Raw genomic sequence first — 16,800 nt, 5'->3', positions numbered from 1 at the left:
AGTACACCAAACCAAATAGTGGATAAGAAATAATCTCAGCATAGCTAATGCTAGCATAACTAATCCCAGTATTACTAATACCAGCATTGCTAATACACCATGTTCGACACTATTCGTATACCTTCTACCAAACGACCTTTAAAAGTATGGAGAAAATGAAACCTTGTCAACGAAATCGAATTTCTAGTAAGCCAGGGGAATTGATTGGAGTTGGGTAGGGGTGGCAAATGGGCGGGTTGGGCTGAATGTGGGCGGGTCAAGATGGGTTATTGCCCAACCCAGCCTAAAGTGTACTTAGGCTAAGATGGGCTAAACAATGGGTCATAGCCCAACCCGCATTGCTAATACACCATGTTCGACACTATTCTTATACCTCCTACCAAATGACCCTTAAAGGTATGGAGAAAATGAAACCTTGTCAACGAAACCGAATTTCTAGTAAGCCAGGGGAATTGATTGGAGTTGGGTAGGGGTGGCAAATGGGTGGGTTGGGCTGAATTTGGGCGGGTCAAGATGGGTTATGTCAATAAATGGGTCATTGCCCAACCCAGCCCAAAGTGTACTTAAGCTAAGATGGGCTAAACAATGGGTCATAGCCCAACCCGCCCAACTTGACCCATATTTTAGATTCATGTTCATCTTGCATAAAAAACTTTTTACTTTAAAATGTGTAAGTTGAAAAATATTTTGCGAGATGGGGGTAGGGGGGTAGGGGTAGGGTGGGTGGGTGGTGCAAAAAAATACAAAAAATAGAAAATTAAAAATACAAAAAAAAAGTAAAATTTTTTTTTGGATGGGAGGGGGGTGCTAGGGTAGGTGGTGTAGAAAAACAAAAAAAATAGAAAATAGAAAATACAAAAAAGAAGTAAAAAAAATTGAGGGGGTTGGAGGAAGGGGAGGGGTAGGGGTAGGGTGGGTGCAGAAAATTTAATAAATAGAAAATTGAAAATACAAAAAATAAAAAAAATAAAATTGAAGTAAATTTCAAGATAAGTGTTGGGTTGAGATTCCTTTGTTTTGGGTGAGTTTTATGAGTTGTATTTGAGTTGTTTAATGGGTCAGAATGGGCTATAACAAATAATGGGTTAACTTGAGTTCAGCCCAAATAAACCCATGAGCTAAAATGTTGTAGCCCAACCCATTAATCTCTCGGTGGATTGGGCGGGTTGAATGAGTTTGGGCTCAAATTGTCACCCATAGAATTGGGACTGTGTACCAAGGACATGGTTGGCTCTAGTACTATATGCATCGCAGCAAGGACAATCATACTAATTGTTTTTTAAACTAAATTTTGAACTTGCCAAATGAACAAAGAACATTGTATTGCCAAATTGTAACGACCCGATCAGTCGTTATGAGAATTTTAGCTCGTTTTTCCCAATTTTGGCCGTTCGATGTGTTATTCAGCTGTGTTGAGTTGTATCGAGTTGGTAGGTTTGGCTTCAGAGTAGTTTTGGAGTGAAATGAACACTTAGTCTCTTAGTTAGAAAAGTCAACCGGAAGTTGACTTATGAGTAAACGAATTCAGATTTGGATTTTTATGACCCGATTAGCTTCGTTGGGTGATTTTAGACATAAGTGTGTGTCCGGAATGTAATTTGGAGGTTTATGGTAAAATTAGGCTTAAATTGGCAAAAGTTGGAAGTTTAGAAGTTCTTAGGCTTGAATCCGAAGTTGATTTGGTGTTTTGGTGTTGTTTTGGGTGTTCCGGAGGTTCGACTAAGTTCGGATAGTGATATATGACTTGTTGGAATTATTGGTTGAGGTCCTGAGGGCCTCGGATGAGTTTCAGATAGGTTTGGGTTGTGTTGCGCTCATTTTTCTTATGTTTCGACGTCGTTTCTTCAAGCATAAATGATATCATATTGAACGAATGAGCTCCGATTTCTTTTTTGATTGAAGCATTAGATCCGTATCGTAATTACGAACCCATAGCTAAAATAATCATCGAATTTGGACATCGTATGAGGATTTTATGATCATTTTACTAAGAATTGGGCTGCCAGATTTTTTTAGATTAATTACGGAATTGCCACTGACGTCGTAATTAAAAATCGGCACTATTTGCAAATATTGAAACCAACATATCTCCTTAATTATAAGGTCAAATTGAGTGATTCAAAAGCCTAACTTGACTAGAATTTCACAAGAAATCCATTGGAGGCATAAAAAGAGAGTTTCGAGATCGTTTGGCATGAGAAACGAGGCAGAATAGCTGGTAGAAAAATATATCAAATAAGAGTTTGTTCATTCGGTCATATTTTGAGTTGGGGAGCTCGAATTTGGGCGATTTTGGAGGCGATTTTCACCATATGGATTGGGGTAAGTGTTCTCTACTCGATTTTGGTTATATTTCATGAATCCATTTTCGTTTTTGGGATTTGATTAATGATTTCAAAGTGAAATTGAGGGAGTTAAGGCTTGAGTTTTGGAGAGTTTTAAGTGAGGATTTGAAGGACCAAACGGAGTCCGATTTTGACGTTTATATAGTTAAACTCGGGAGAGGACGAAGATTATTATTCTGCAATTTTTGACTGATTTCGAGACGTGAGTCCGCGGGCCGGGTTTTGGCCGATTTCGGATTTTTGGCATATTTTGTAGTTTTTTATTGTGGAATTCGATTCTTTAGCATATGTTGATGGTATTAATTTTTTTATGGTTAGATTCAGAGCTTTTGGAGACCGAGTCTAGAGACGAGGGCATCCCGGAGTAAGATTTTATGCGGTTGAGGTAAGTAACAGTTTTAACTCTAGCTTTGAGGGTATAAATCCGGAGAAATTGATATCATGTGATTGTTTGGTGGTAATACACATGCTAGGTGATGGGCGTCTGGGTGTGCACCACGAGGGATTGAGACTTGGTCCGTCCTGTGAGCCTGTGAGGCCTAATGGCTATTATCTATGGTTATTTGTTTACTTATTGTTGAACTTATTTACCTTCATGTTAGAGATCATGTTTAGGCTTTATTCATGCTCACATTATTTGTACTCAGTCATAAAAATTATTGTAGATGTTTACCTCAGTCTCTATTATTTGCTAATATGCTGTGATACTTGATGTGGGCTGTGTTCCCTTATTTGTTGATGATGGTGAGGCTAGTGAGGTACATGACTGAGTGAGGCCGAGAGCCTGGTTGTGAGGATATTAATACCATAGCACGTGAGCTGTCCGCGTAGCATGTGAGCTGACAGTGCGGGTTCAGGTATTGATACCATAGCACGTGAGCTGTCCGCGTAGCACGTGAGCTGACCGTGCGGATCCAGGTATTGGTATTATGACACGTGAGTTGTCCGTGCTTAGAGCGTGGGCTTTGAGAGCCCCTACGGAGTTTATACACACCCCCAGTGAGCACAGAGTGTTGAGTTTCTTGAGTGTGTTGAGTGCTGAGTGCGAGTGATGAGTGATGGAGTGACACTGCTGTGAGGTTGTATTTATTTGTGCTGTTGCTGCATTTATATGTTAAATTTCTTTGTGACATTTACTAAGTTATGAAATTTACCTGTTTATTTCTGTTTGTTTTTAAATTGTGAAAATAAATAATTGGACTGTTTTACTTAGCTCGTCATTACTACTCAGTTCCTTAGTTATTTCTGTTACTACTGAGTCAGTTGTACTCATACTACACCCTGCACTTTATGTGCAGATGCAGGTGAGTTAGAGCACGACGATCGTTGAGTTAAGGCCGGCTATCTTTGGAGACGGCAAGGTAGCTGCTAGCGTCCGCATGACCTTGTTACTCCTTTTGTTATTTCTTCTTTGGACTGTATTGACAGTTAGATAGTTATATTTCTTAGTTCATAGTTTTAGACACTCATGACTTAGTGACACCCCGATGTTTGGGGCTCGTTTCTGTATTTTATATTAATTATATTTAGAGTTGATTTAGTTTATGAGAAATTCAAATGTTGAAATGTTTTATTAATTTCTTATAGAGAAAATGCATAAAGACCCCATTCAACTTGTCCTGGAAAGTCATTTACAAACCTAATCTTTACGGGTGTCCTAACACCCCACTATTGTTTAAAGAATTGTATTTATTTACTCCCTCCTAAGGCCTGGTCAGCCGCGCGTCTTAGACAACCGAATTGAGCGCGTCCTTACTCTTTTAATCGTTGAAAACACCAAAAAAAAAGAAATAAATAAATTTTTAACGTTAATATAATCCCAACCAACGGTAAAATCCCTTCTTCCCCGATATTTTACCAAACCCAATTGAAGAACCTTAATTTCTTCTTCTTCTAATTTCTACAGAAAATCCCTCAAATTGCCCTTTGAAGTTTCAATCTTTGAAGGCAAAGGTTAATCTTTCTCCTTCCTAAGAACCCTAATTTCTTTCTTTTATTATTGTTATGCCTTTGTCCTAAAATCTAATTATCCGATCTTTGAAAGCGAATGCAAATTATCTGACTTTGATATTGTCTTTTTGTGTTGTAGTTGTTGCAATGCCTTCAAAAGGCTTGAATTTGACAAGGCTTTGCACGGAAAAGGAAGAAAATGAGTCAAGTGGAGAAATTAGATGCAACCATGGCTATGTGCTGCCTTTGTTAATAGCTTGGACCCCTCGAAACCCAGGAAGAAGATATTGGGTTTGTCCATACTATGGGGTAAATAATAGTAAAAATGCTTTCACTAATTGAGTTCTGAAAAATTATCATTCATTAATTTTCTTTTGTTATTCATCTTAGGGTCCACGATCTTGTGATTTTTGGGTTTGGAAGGATTCCGAAATTGATCCTAGGTCCAAATTTGTTATTCCAAAATTGCTTGACAAAATGGGTGAACTTGAGAATGCATTAGAAGGCTTTGAAAATCTTTCCAAGCCGAGGACAACTTTAAAGGTTGAAAACACCATAGAAGAGGACAAGATGAAGAAGATTGAGGCTCAATTGGTGAAATTGCAAGATGATATGGAGAAGATGAAAGAGAAAGAAAAGAAGTGAAAGAGTAAATTAGCTAAGTCAAAGGCTAGGGAAAATGTACTTTGGTTCATTATATTGAGGATGTGTATTATTCTTGTTGCTTGTGGGTATCCAGGAATCTCATTGAAAGAAGATGCAATGAGGTTGCCATTGTGAATCTAGTTTTGTCATCTCAATATGAATGTAGTTGTTGCTTGTAGGTTTTATTTTGTATGTTTACAATGGACCTTTCATTTAAATGTAAGCCTTTTGTAGTTTTGTCATCTCAATATTTTGTAGTATTCTCATCTCAATATGTATATGTAGTTGTTGCTTATCAATTGTTGTTTCTAAAGAAGCGTTATTTTTATATTGGGAAGTAAACTGCATACTACATAAACTTCAGAAATTGGCAATCAACAATAGACACACAACAGTACTAAGTTTTCTTGTCACCAACCAAAGTATTTCATTTCATGGCAAACACACATAGTATCAACCTATACAACTCATAGATCACCAAAACATCATATATGCATTTGTTGCATAAAAGTCACAAAATGAGTTAACAAAACAGCTGTTTGTTGTCATTGTAGCAGCAGCAAAACAGACACCAAATCTAACAATACAGAATAGCAGCAGCGAAATGCAGTCTATAGCTACCTAAAAATCCTTATCAAAATACAGAATTGCAGTCTATAGCTGCTTAAAATTTTAGCATAATGCAGTCTATTGCAATATAGTCATCAACAAAATCATAGCTTCATCAACTGGGTTGATTTGCAGTGGTGCTTTCCTGGCTCAACTTAACAGCCCTAGACCTTGTTTGAATGAGTTTCTTGCCTCTCAATTATTGAAGCTGCCTTGATGTCATAGCTTCTTTACCTTTCCATTTAACACCTCATGTTGGTTGATGGCCTAGATCTCCAGTTACTTCTGCCGAGGACCTCACATTCTTAAAGTTTGTAGATGACATTCCAGGCTGCCAAAACCCAATAGAAAATCAGACAAATGAAATCACCTAAATATGAGAGTTTGTGTTAGACTTACATTTTTTGAATTTTGAAGCCACTTTGAGTGTGTAAAACTCCCATCCCAACCATCCTTGGTTTCTTATATTGTGTTCTTACATCAGTGCTAGTACCAACATCCTACATCAAACAATCAAAAGTAAAAATCTGGTAATTATTTAAAAAAGAGAAAAAAGACATTAAAGGGAAGAACTTCACCTTTTCTTTAGAACCTTTTGGCCTACCCCTTTCTCTTCCAGTACTTTGCTTTGGTGGCTTTGAACTACCAACACTTGTAGGCACCAAACTTGCTGAAGTTGCAGCAGTATTACTTCCAGCAGCCTTTGCACAACCCCTTTTGTTATGACCCTTGTTATGACAATTGCTACATGTCATTTCCACTCCACTTTTGGACAATTTTCCTGTCTTATTTTCACCAGGCTCTTTTCTTCTAACTTTCTTTGGCCTTCCAGGCATCTTCTTTTCATGAGGTGGTATAACAGTTGGATTTTGTGACTCTGGCCACATATTCATACCCAAGACAGGATGAAAAAAGTAATTGTATGTTTTCATGTAAGTGGCATTACTGTACCAATGAAAAATATAGTTCATAGGCTCCAGATTTTTATAATGCAGGGCAGCAACTACATGAGCACATGGTATGCCTTTTAACATCCAAACTACGCAGGTGCATGTTTGCCTGTTGATGTCCACCAAATGCTTCACTTCACTTGCACCTGATCATTGCTTCACTTTACATCCATGTTCACCAGTCCAGAAAATGTTACATTTCATTGACCTTTCTGTGTTCTCTTCCAAGACTTTCATGGCCATTGGTGAAAAATCAGTAATCCAAGTGTTTCCAAACTGTCTGAGATGACCTATTTTGTTCATCATCTTCACCCTTATTTCTTCAAGCATTGTCACTATAGTCTTCTGCCTTGCTGCCAAAATCCAAGCATTGAAACATTCTGCCATATTATTGTCAATACTATCAGACTTGCAGAATGTGTTGAAATACACCTTACTCCATCTTTCAATGTTGTAGTACAACAGTTCATCAACTATCTTAGTCCCCAATTTCTTCATGTCATCCAGATTTTTCTTCAACTCCCACTCATAGGTAGACCTTGCACACCTCCAGAAGCAGTTCCTTCTCTCTATGCCCCTCCATTTCTTAGACCAGTTAGCTAGGATGTGCCTTGCACACATCCTATGCTTAGAATTTGGAAGCAGGTCTGCTATAGCATTCTCAAGCCCCTGGAAAATGAACAATGGTAGTTAGTTTTAAGTGAAATAGCAATAGAAAAATAACAATAAACTACAAGTGATTACCTTTTGCATGTCTGTTATTATGGTCAGACTTGTACCATCTCCAAACTGAAGATAACTCTTTAAAAGGTTGACAAACCACCTCCAAGTGTGCATATTTTCAATCTCAACAACAACCCAAGGAAGTGGAAGCATCTGATTATTTTCATCTTTGCAAACTGCTACAAGTAGTTGGCCTCTATATACCCCTTTTAAAAAACATCCGTCCAATCCAATGCATGGCATACAACTAGCTAAGTATGACTTCTTCATTACATCAAAACAAATGTAGAACCCAACAAACATTTTCTTCCCACCTTCAAAAGTTTCTTCACTAAGTTTCACTACACATATACTCCCTGTATTAGATCTAAGCAACTCATCCCTATAATCTAAAATCCTGCCATACTCCAGTTTATGATCACCCATTATCTCATTCAACACAATATTTTTTGCCCTCCTACAAACTGTCCTCCCAACATATAATCCCAATTTATTTCTAATGAACTCTTGAAACTTGAATATTCTATTGTTAGGTTGTTCTTTTATCATCTCATTGAACCTTTTAGCCAAGAACTTTGAATTATATAGCTTGTTTCTGTTAGTAGGGTCACATTTGTGAACTGGATTGTAGTTCTTGACTACAAAATCCTTAGTCCTAGAATCATAACTAGCAACTAGAAGCCAAGGACAGGATGCCTTCTTGCACTTTACCCTCACCTATGTAGGTTCATTTACATACTTTTCTATAGAAACCTTTTATTGAACAACATATTTAGTTACAGATTCTTTGAAATCTCTCACACTTGCAAATGCAAGTCCAGTTTCCCAAACTATTTTCTTGCAAGTCTTGTCAAAGATTACTCTTCTTTTAGTCTTTCTTTTTATAGCTTTAACTTTCTCTTGAACCTCCCCTTTACCTTCATCATCAACATCATCTGGATCTGTCTCAAAACTAGCAGCTTCATCTGATAGGTAATAAGGCTCATCACCACCTATCTTACCTTCTAAACTCTTCTTCTTCCTAGATTCATATTCATCATACCCCACATCTGGCCCTCTCTTACCTAGTTTAACATGTTCTTGTTCAGGAGCACTTTCTTTCCTCTTCCTCATCTCTACGGTCCTTCTTTCTGCCCTAAATGCCATGTATTCCTCATGTGTATCACTGCCATAATCAGCTTCTCCTTCTTCAAACAACTCCTCATGCTCTGAATCTGAGCTATTATCAGTGTTGCTACTAGATTCAGATGAGGAGTTTGAACTATCATCAGTAGTAACAGCTGTAGGCACACTATTATTGGCACTATTTTCAGCAGTATTGGATGCTTTTTCAGAAGTTCCCAAACCCTCACAGCCCCCTAAATCTTGACCAGATTCCTTCTCAAAAGTAACATTACTATCACCCACAACTTGGTTGACATATTCTAATAGAGGGGGGGGGGGACCACTACAACTTCTTCAACCATGTGATCTACATACCTCCAAAATATCCCCACTTTTTAACTCTTCACAAATATCCATAAGGTCCCTATCAACCTTAATTACTACCAAACTAGAACAATTAGGTGGTCTAACATAAATAACAGTAGAAGAACTATTGTAACCAAACTCTTTTACATAATCTAAAAACTCAAAATATGAGAACATATCAACATCGACATCAACACAATCAGTAATCATCCCATCAACATAATCCTCCACTGAAAAGGAATGTAACTTATCCATGGAGATTTTTCCACCATGAAAAAACCTTAGTGTAACAAGTACAAAAGACATTGAAATACCTAAATATAGTAGAGAATAAACTAATTAAGGATTAATAGTTACTATTAGACTCTTACATAAGAAGTCAGAATACATGCAACAAGAAAAAACTGAAAATTGGTTATTATTACACCTTAAAAATTGTATTTCCGTTCCTCGATTTTACATTGAAAACATTACAGTGAAGAAATTTGAAGCAAGTTCAAAGCCCTAGATACGGATAATATTAAACAAACTAAAACAGAGATAACATTTAGGGTTGATGATAGAAAAGGCTAGGGTTGATGTATTTACCTCCAAACTAAAACAAAGATAACATTTGAACTTGATTCTTCAGAGACCTTCAACTTCGAACGGGTCTTCAACCATCTCGTCAAATGAAACAATTAAAAACAAACGGAACCACAATGAACAACAAAATCGAAGGATTTTGCAACAGGTCCCTTCGATTTTGATCAGGCAAATTGATTTTGGTGAGGCTAATCGAATCTTTGAAGGTGCGGCAATAGGATTCTTCAATTTGGGAATTTTTCACTAAGGGGGTTAATTGGTGAATGAGAGTCTTTGTAATCTGTTATATTTATTTACGGAAGGATTTAATTACGTGGCTTCATAATAAAAGCGCGTGTTTTCCACTGAAGTTATTATAGTTGGGTCAGGCCTTAGGAGGGAGTAAATAAATATAATTCTTTAAACAATAGTGGGGTGTTAGGACACCCATAAAATTTAGGTGTGCAAATGACTTTCCAGGACAAGTAGAATGGGGCCTTTATGCATTTTCTCATTTCTTATAATCGGTTTAGTAATAATATTTAGGAAAATGGACTTGCCCTGTAACACGATAGACGCCATCACGACATGATTAGATTTTGGGTGGTGACACAAATGAATTTGACTCTTGAAATTTTTATTGCTGTACTGGTAATTTCACCTTCTTCTAATTCATTCACCATATTGTTGTCGCTTTCCTTTTCGAGATCATTAATGATATATGTGAGAGATCGGTCCTTTTTACAAAATATTCTCTTAGTCAAGATACTTACCTTTTCCAAAATAAGCTTCAACCTTCCAAAACGTCTTTCCCCTCTCGATAGCCTCCAATCATCCACAATTACAATGGTATGTCCTACCATTCCATACCTTTATTCTACAAATTGAGCTTTGACCCAAATGATCTTATATTTATGTTAAAAAAATATATACATAATTATTCAAAACTCAGTAAGCTACCTTTTCTAAAATCTAAAACCCGTAAACTCAATATCTCCATCTCTGACATTGAGGATCCATGAATCAGTTTTGAGGATATGCATAGCTAAGTGAAGTTTACAGAAAAAGGACACTTTTTTCATTCACAACTTATAAAGTTAAAACCGTATCTTTTGACTAACCAAACTTATTGTTTTTCCTCTTTTTTTTACTGTTTAAAGTAAGGGAAAACCCAAGCCTTTTAGGTACGTCGTATTAAATCCTAATACTATCTCCACACATATGTACGCCAACCTCGTATATATTCTCTACTACTTCAGTTAACTTTACCAGTTTAATTTTCCTAGTGAACCCAAATCTGTTTGGTCTTGACACGTGCAGTGGAATGTGGGATACCCCTTGATGACATGGCAACAGTGTCCACGTGTGAATGTTCATGGTACTTAGCTGACATGAAAAATATTTCTTGATTACGATAGGAAAAAAGAGGTCATGGGTCGTATTCGGGAAAAAGCAAAACGGGGTTTGGTCACAAAATCCCGTTTTTTGTTTCCTCGGATTGGACTCTCTTTTTGTTCCTCATATCTTCCCTTAGATCTTCTTTTTTTTTTCTCTCTTTTTAAAATCTTACACTAAGCAATAATTCTCGTATTTTACACAATTTTATGAAGAGTTTATAGGTTATTACAAAGAATATAGAAAAGTTTTACGCATAATCTTAAAAAAAATATTGAATATACAGGGCATATAGAAGTGTTAGAATTTGTAGCTTATGAATTTTAGACCATAATATTTTTGCTTATAGGATTCTAAATAGATTATTTATATGTATTAAATAAATTTTTTAACATAAATATATGTTTTGAGCCAAAACTACTAAATTCTATCAAACTTGTAGCTAACGGTAGCTCCGCCCAAAAAAACATCGGTAACTATCCCAAATATATAGATTTACAGTAATTCTAAATACAACAAGACAACTCAAGAGATGTAAAAAGGCCACAACAAATTAGGAGAGTTTAAACAAGGAAATTTTACCTCCTATAGCGAAGGTTGATACTTTATTTATTATATTGATGCTTCTTCAACAACCGTCTTCATTTAACCGGCGGCGACGCCCCAAATGGTGGCGACCTGGATATCGGTGGATTAGGGACGGAGTTTGGGGTTGAGGAACTTAAAGATTCTGTTACCTTTTTTTCCATTGTATTCCAATGTATCTTGTTGTATTCCATGTATTTCATTGTATTCACTGTCTTTTTTTAAAATTGTATTTCAATATATCTTGTTATATTCCATGTATTTTATTGTATTCATCGTCTCACTGTTACCACGAATGTTCATATATTTTTTTAATTAATGTAATTTATGTATTCAGATGTCCTCCGCTAATGCATGTCTATGAATTAATCCAATCTCTGAATAATACGGAAATCTCTAGATTGTCCCTCGCTAATGCATGTCTATGATCTCCAATTTGAAATCTTATCGCGTTAAAAGTACTCTCCGATGCTACTGATGATGCTTGAATAACCAGGATATCTCAGGCCATTATTGAAAGTGTTGGAAAAGACTTGCCACGCTCCCTCCACCATGCCAAAAGTTGTTCGTTGCCTTCCTCGTCTTTGATACTTTCCAATCCTTGATTAAGATAAGAATCAAGTTCATCATCAATAGAGGAATCAAAACCTGTTATATCATCCATATCTTCCCATAAAACTTTTGCTCAAGACTTAGAAGTAGAAGGAGCAGTTTCACAACCTGTTATTTTCATAGATTTATATTTATTAAACATTAATCTAGTATAAGAATATATGCTAGCTTGACAATCTCCGAGAGATGGTTATTCATTTTCTTGAACTGCTAAATTCTCATAAATTTTACGAACAAGTCCCGTTGCACCTCTTAGTTATAAAGATGAGTTAAGTAGAGTAGAAATTAAATAAACTTGGGGAATAGGAAAAAATACTTTTTAAATTTTGGAATCATTCCATTAATGGTCGGTGCATAAGTTGGATTTGTTTTATACTTACCAAATACAACAAAAATTCCACAAATATATATTTGTGAAACAGTAGGATAATATATACTAGAAAATTATTTTGTATCATAATAAAATTTTTCTAAAAATTTAGTAAGCTCTTTGATCCCATCCCAATCAGAATCAATAATTTGATTAGCGGGGATACTATTATGCATATTAAATACCTTTTGGATAGACACCCAATTATCATAAGCAACTTTAAGCATTTCATAAGTAGAATTCCACCTAGTACAAACATCTTTTGGAACTTTTCTAAATGGAAAGTTAGCACTAGCATATTGTTGAGCAAATTCACGAATTTTACTCGCTTTATTAGCACGAAAATATAGTCGCAAGCAGTTGTATTTTACTACAAATATCAGAAAATAAATTAAGACCATTTTTTACAACCAAGTTAAAAATATGGCATGCACATCTAACATGAAGAATTGCTGGATTAATTGGACAAAGTCTAGTTTTTAAGCTAGTTGTTGCGGTTGTGTTAGCAGAAGTATTATCTAAGGTGATAGTTAAAACTTTATCAATGAGTCCATAAAAATCAAGTATTTGTAGAACAATAGTTGCAATATATGCTCCAGTGTGTTTTGAATCAACAAATTTATAACAAAAAATATGTTTTTGAATGTTCCAATGATGATCAACCCAATGATATGTAACAGTTAAATAATCACAACCATTAGGACTACGACCTATATCAGATGTGATAGACACTTTACAATCTAAGTGAAAAAATACACAACGAATATACTGAAGATATTCGGTTTGAAATTTAAAAATATCATTTCTAACAGTGGTCTTAGGAAAACCTTGAAAAGCAGGGTTATAAATTTCTTGTATATAATGCACAAAAGCTGGGTGAGAAAGAAAAGTAAAAGGGAATTCACAGACAACCACCATTTTTGCTAAGTTCTCACGATCTCTATCTTTGTTATAAGGGTGTAAAATAGTATCAGAAGCATGGTCAAGTTGTTGTTGTACAAAATTAGAACCCCCGCCAGATCCACTAGGAGTGTCAGTACCGGTGCTAGGATTTGTGATCCTTAAGTAAGTGTCTGGTTAAACCCCCCGTCCCACCACTTTTTGTGTGTGCAAATTGTTGCTTACATTTTTCACATATATCACGATGAGTGACTTTATCACGTTTAAAAATTTCCATACCAGTGATGTTTTTGGACGTTTAGCCTTAGGCTTACCCCTTACATGGGGTAAAGCTCCAGACCGAGATTGACTCTGAGTTGGAGCTTGTGTTGCGGGACTAGTAGGTGTTTCATCTAATTCTTCCTCCTCATTTTCTTCGTCCTCAAAAAAATATCATTGTCAAATTGTCTTTGTAAAGTTTCATGATCTAGTTGTTCTCCGACATTAATATTATAACATGCGGGGGGTTGGAAAATGAAGTTCATCAATATGAGTCATTTTATCTATATGTTTTCTAATTATAGGAGAAGGGTTAGGATTAAGACTAGGATTAGGATTACTAATTCTTTCACCTTTACTATTTTTTTACTACTTTGTTTAAACATACTAAATATATTTTTAGGTGTCATAATTTAAATATGAAATTAAATTAAAAAATTTAACACAAAAACACACAAATGAAATACGAAAATAGAACACGTAAAGTGAACACAAAAATTAAGCACTAAAATGATACACAAAAATTATATATTAAAATTAGGAGATGGAACAAGTGCACCGTGATTAAATATTGAAACATGAAGAAATTGCCCAAAATATTGCTCCAAATACTTGACGAATTAATTTGAAGCTTGAAAGTTACTCCAAAAATTTGCCCAAATACTTGAAAGCTATCACTTGATAGTTGATAGTAAGAAAATTGAGAGAATAATATAGGTATAATGTAAGAGATTTGAGGAGGAAGATTAATTTTTTGTGGGAAAAAATAAAGAAGGATAGGGGTATTTATAGTAGAAAATAGGGCCAAAGTTTAATTTAATAAACTTAGGGGTTATATTAAAAGTTTGGGGGAGGTAGGGGTGTTTTTTTTTTTTTTGGGGGGAGGACATTTTCAACCGTTTTTGGCCTTTGGGAATGGCTATTTTTGCAATTGAAACCGTTGCCCAACGGGTAAAATTCAAAAAAGAAAAAATTACACGGGACAGGCGGGACGGGACAGGAAGCGACGGGACAAAATGGGACGGGGCAAACAGAACAAAATGTCCATCCCTTCCCATCCCGTATCCCGTTTAACATTGGCCCATCCCGTTTAAAATGAAGTGGGCCGGGCCGGGCCGGGACGCGGGATGGGATCAGGATGTCTCGTCCCGTTGGACAGCCATAGAATAGCGTAGTAGACCCTTGTATTTGTTTCAATTTGTCATTCCGATCCCTGTACTCCATAAAGTTTCATCTAGACACTTATAGTTGTTAAAATGCACTATTTTAAACCCATCTGACCGTTAACCTAGCTTATGTGGCATATATAAGGCTAAAGTGCTTGGCACACACGCGCCACAAAAGGCGTGAATACAAGGATGATTCGACAGAAAATGAATAAAATAAGAGAAAAATAATTTTTTTAAGGTAAAAAAAGTAAAACACAAAAAGGTAAAGAGCAACGAAGAACCCAGTTTTCTGTTGCTGCAATAGCTTCTTCCTTTCATCATAATTAAAGATAGACAATCATCAGAATTTCATTCGGCAAAATCCTTAGAATAATAATAAGTTCTCAACAGGAACTTCGTCCAAATATTCATCGAGAAGAATAGGAATTTCATCGGAACCTATCAAAAACTCATCGTTGAAATCTTTGAACCATCAATTGCAAAGAACATAGCAGAAAAGTTTGAACCATCACCGGCGATGGAGACCACCACAATTCTTTCTTCCACATCACCTTGCTGTAATAGAAAATTAAAAAAAAATCCTAGCAGTACAAGTCAAATCATGCAAGAACGCCAAAAGGCGCGCAGATACAAAGAACACAAACGAGGAAAAAATTCACGGGGTGACCGAACCTGAATGGCGTGTGGGGTGCACAAATCAATTGCTTGGTTTGTGAAAATTATTGGGTTTTGAAGTGATTGCTATTTCCTCTTCCACTTTCAAAATTGTGGTGGATATTCACAAATCTGATAGTATCTCTCCTGTGGTTGTTCGGTAGTCAGGTTTTAATGATTGCAGTGGAATTGGAGGGAGAAGAAGGTGAAAATGTTGCCTTTTTTAATATTAGCGTGATTGAGCAACACCCGGTCAAAGGGGTTTAGAATAGTGTGTTTTGACAATTGTAACCGTCTAGATGACAAACAGCTACAACTATAAGGGTCTGCTACGCTATTCTGCCAATTTTAAATAGCAGTAGCTACTTCTTATTTGTGCATTTCTACTTGACTTACGATCTCTAGCAAATTCGTAATTTATTGAATAATAGTACTGGACTAAAAGGAGTTACATATTTCATTAGAATTGGATTTAATTATGAGAAATTTCATTTTGTTTACAACTCCAACAGATTGTTAACCTAAAGGGGTGATGTTATTGTATTTTTTTGTTGACATGAGCGATTTTGATTTTGATGATTAATAAAGGAACACATGCATGAACTAGGTCCGTGGACAATGTACACATATGACGGACAGAATCAAGCAAAAGGCATGCACGTGAAAGAGATATGTATAAGTAGCTATTTCTGATAATCGCTGAACGAAAATATTGCATATTTGATAAGGAGCATGACTCCTTACTTGAAGAGAACTCTATCCAAGATAAGGGAATAGTTAGAAGTTGAAGCTTACTAGAACTCTTCCACCAAGAAAGAGTAAAGCATTAGAACTCTAGTTAATCCTTATTCTACTAACTCTATAAATATCAGTTTTATTTTCTTTTACAGATGACACACACATATAGAAGTAAAAACACGAATTGAGAATAGCAAGGCATTTTGTGAGCAATTCCTGTGAGATTCAAGAGTGTGATCCTGAAGCTACACGAACCAGATTGAAGAACCAGTTCCATAAAGAGTTTTATGTGTCTTTCTTTATTTCTAGTTCAAAGTGCAGTAGGCGTTTTGAGTTGTACCTTTCAGCTTTCTAAGAAGCAAATTATACTAGGTACCTGAGTTGTATTATTCAAGTTAGAGTTAACTTGAAGTAGTCGCAACAGCCTGTGGCGTGTTGCTACAAGGGTTAGAGTTAATCCTTAGGTTTGCAAGAGGTTGTAAACTCCAGTTGTATTGTTCAAGTTAGAGTTAACTTGAAGCCGTCGCAACAGCTTGTGGCTGGTTACTATAAGGGTTAGAGGTAATCCTTAGACTTGTAAGAGTTTGTAAACTTTTTTGTTGGCTCAGAGTTGTAGTAAAGTGTTTGGAAAAAATCCTACTGGGTAATAGATCGTAGTTTTTTCACCTTTTGAGTCGGGTGTTTTTCACATAAAAATCCTTATGTTCTTTACTTTTTGTATTTATTATTCCGCAACTGTAGCGTTGCTCCCAAACGCACACACAAGTATACGTGGTCGACAAGTAATATAGGATTGTAAGTCCAGATATCGTACCCACAAGAACTTATGGTTAATTATCAACTAAATTAAACCAAACAGTTAA

The sequence above is a fragment of the Nicotiana tabacum genome, chromosome 7, assembly GCF_000715075.1.
Source record: "Nicotiana tabacum cultivar K326 chromosome 7, ASM71507v2, whole genome shotgun sequence".
Classification (NCBI taxonomy): domain Eukaryota; kingdom Viridiplantae; phylum Streptophyta; class Magnoliopsida; order Solanales; family Solanaceae; genus Nicotiana; species Nicotiana tabacum.
This window is presented reverse-complemented; position numbering follows the sequence as displayed.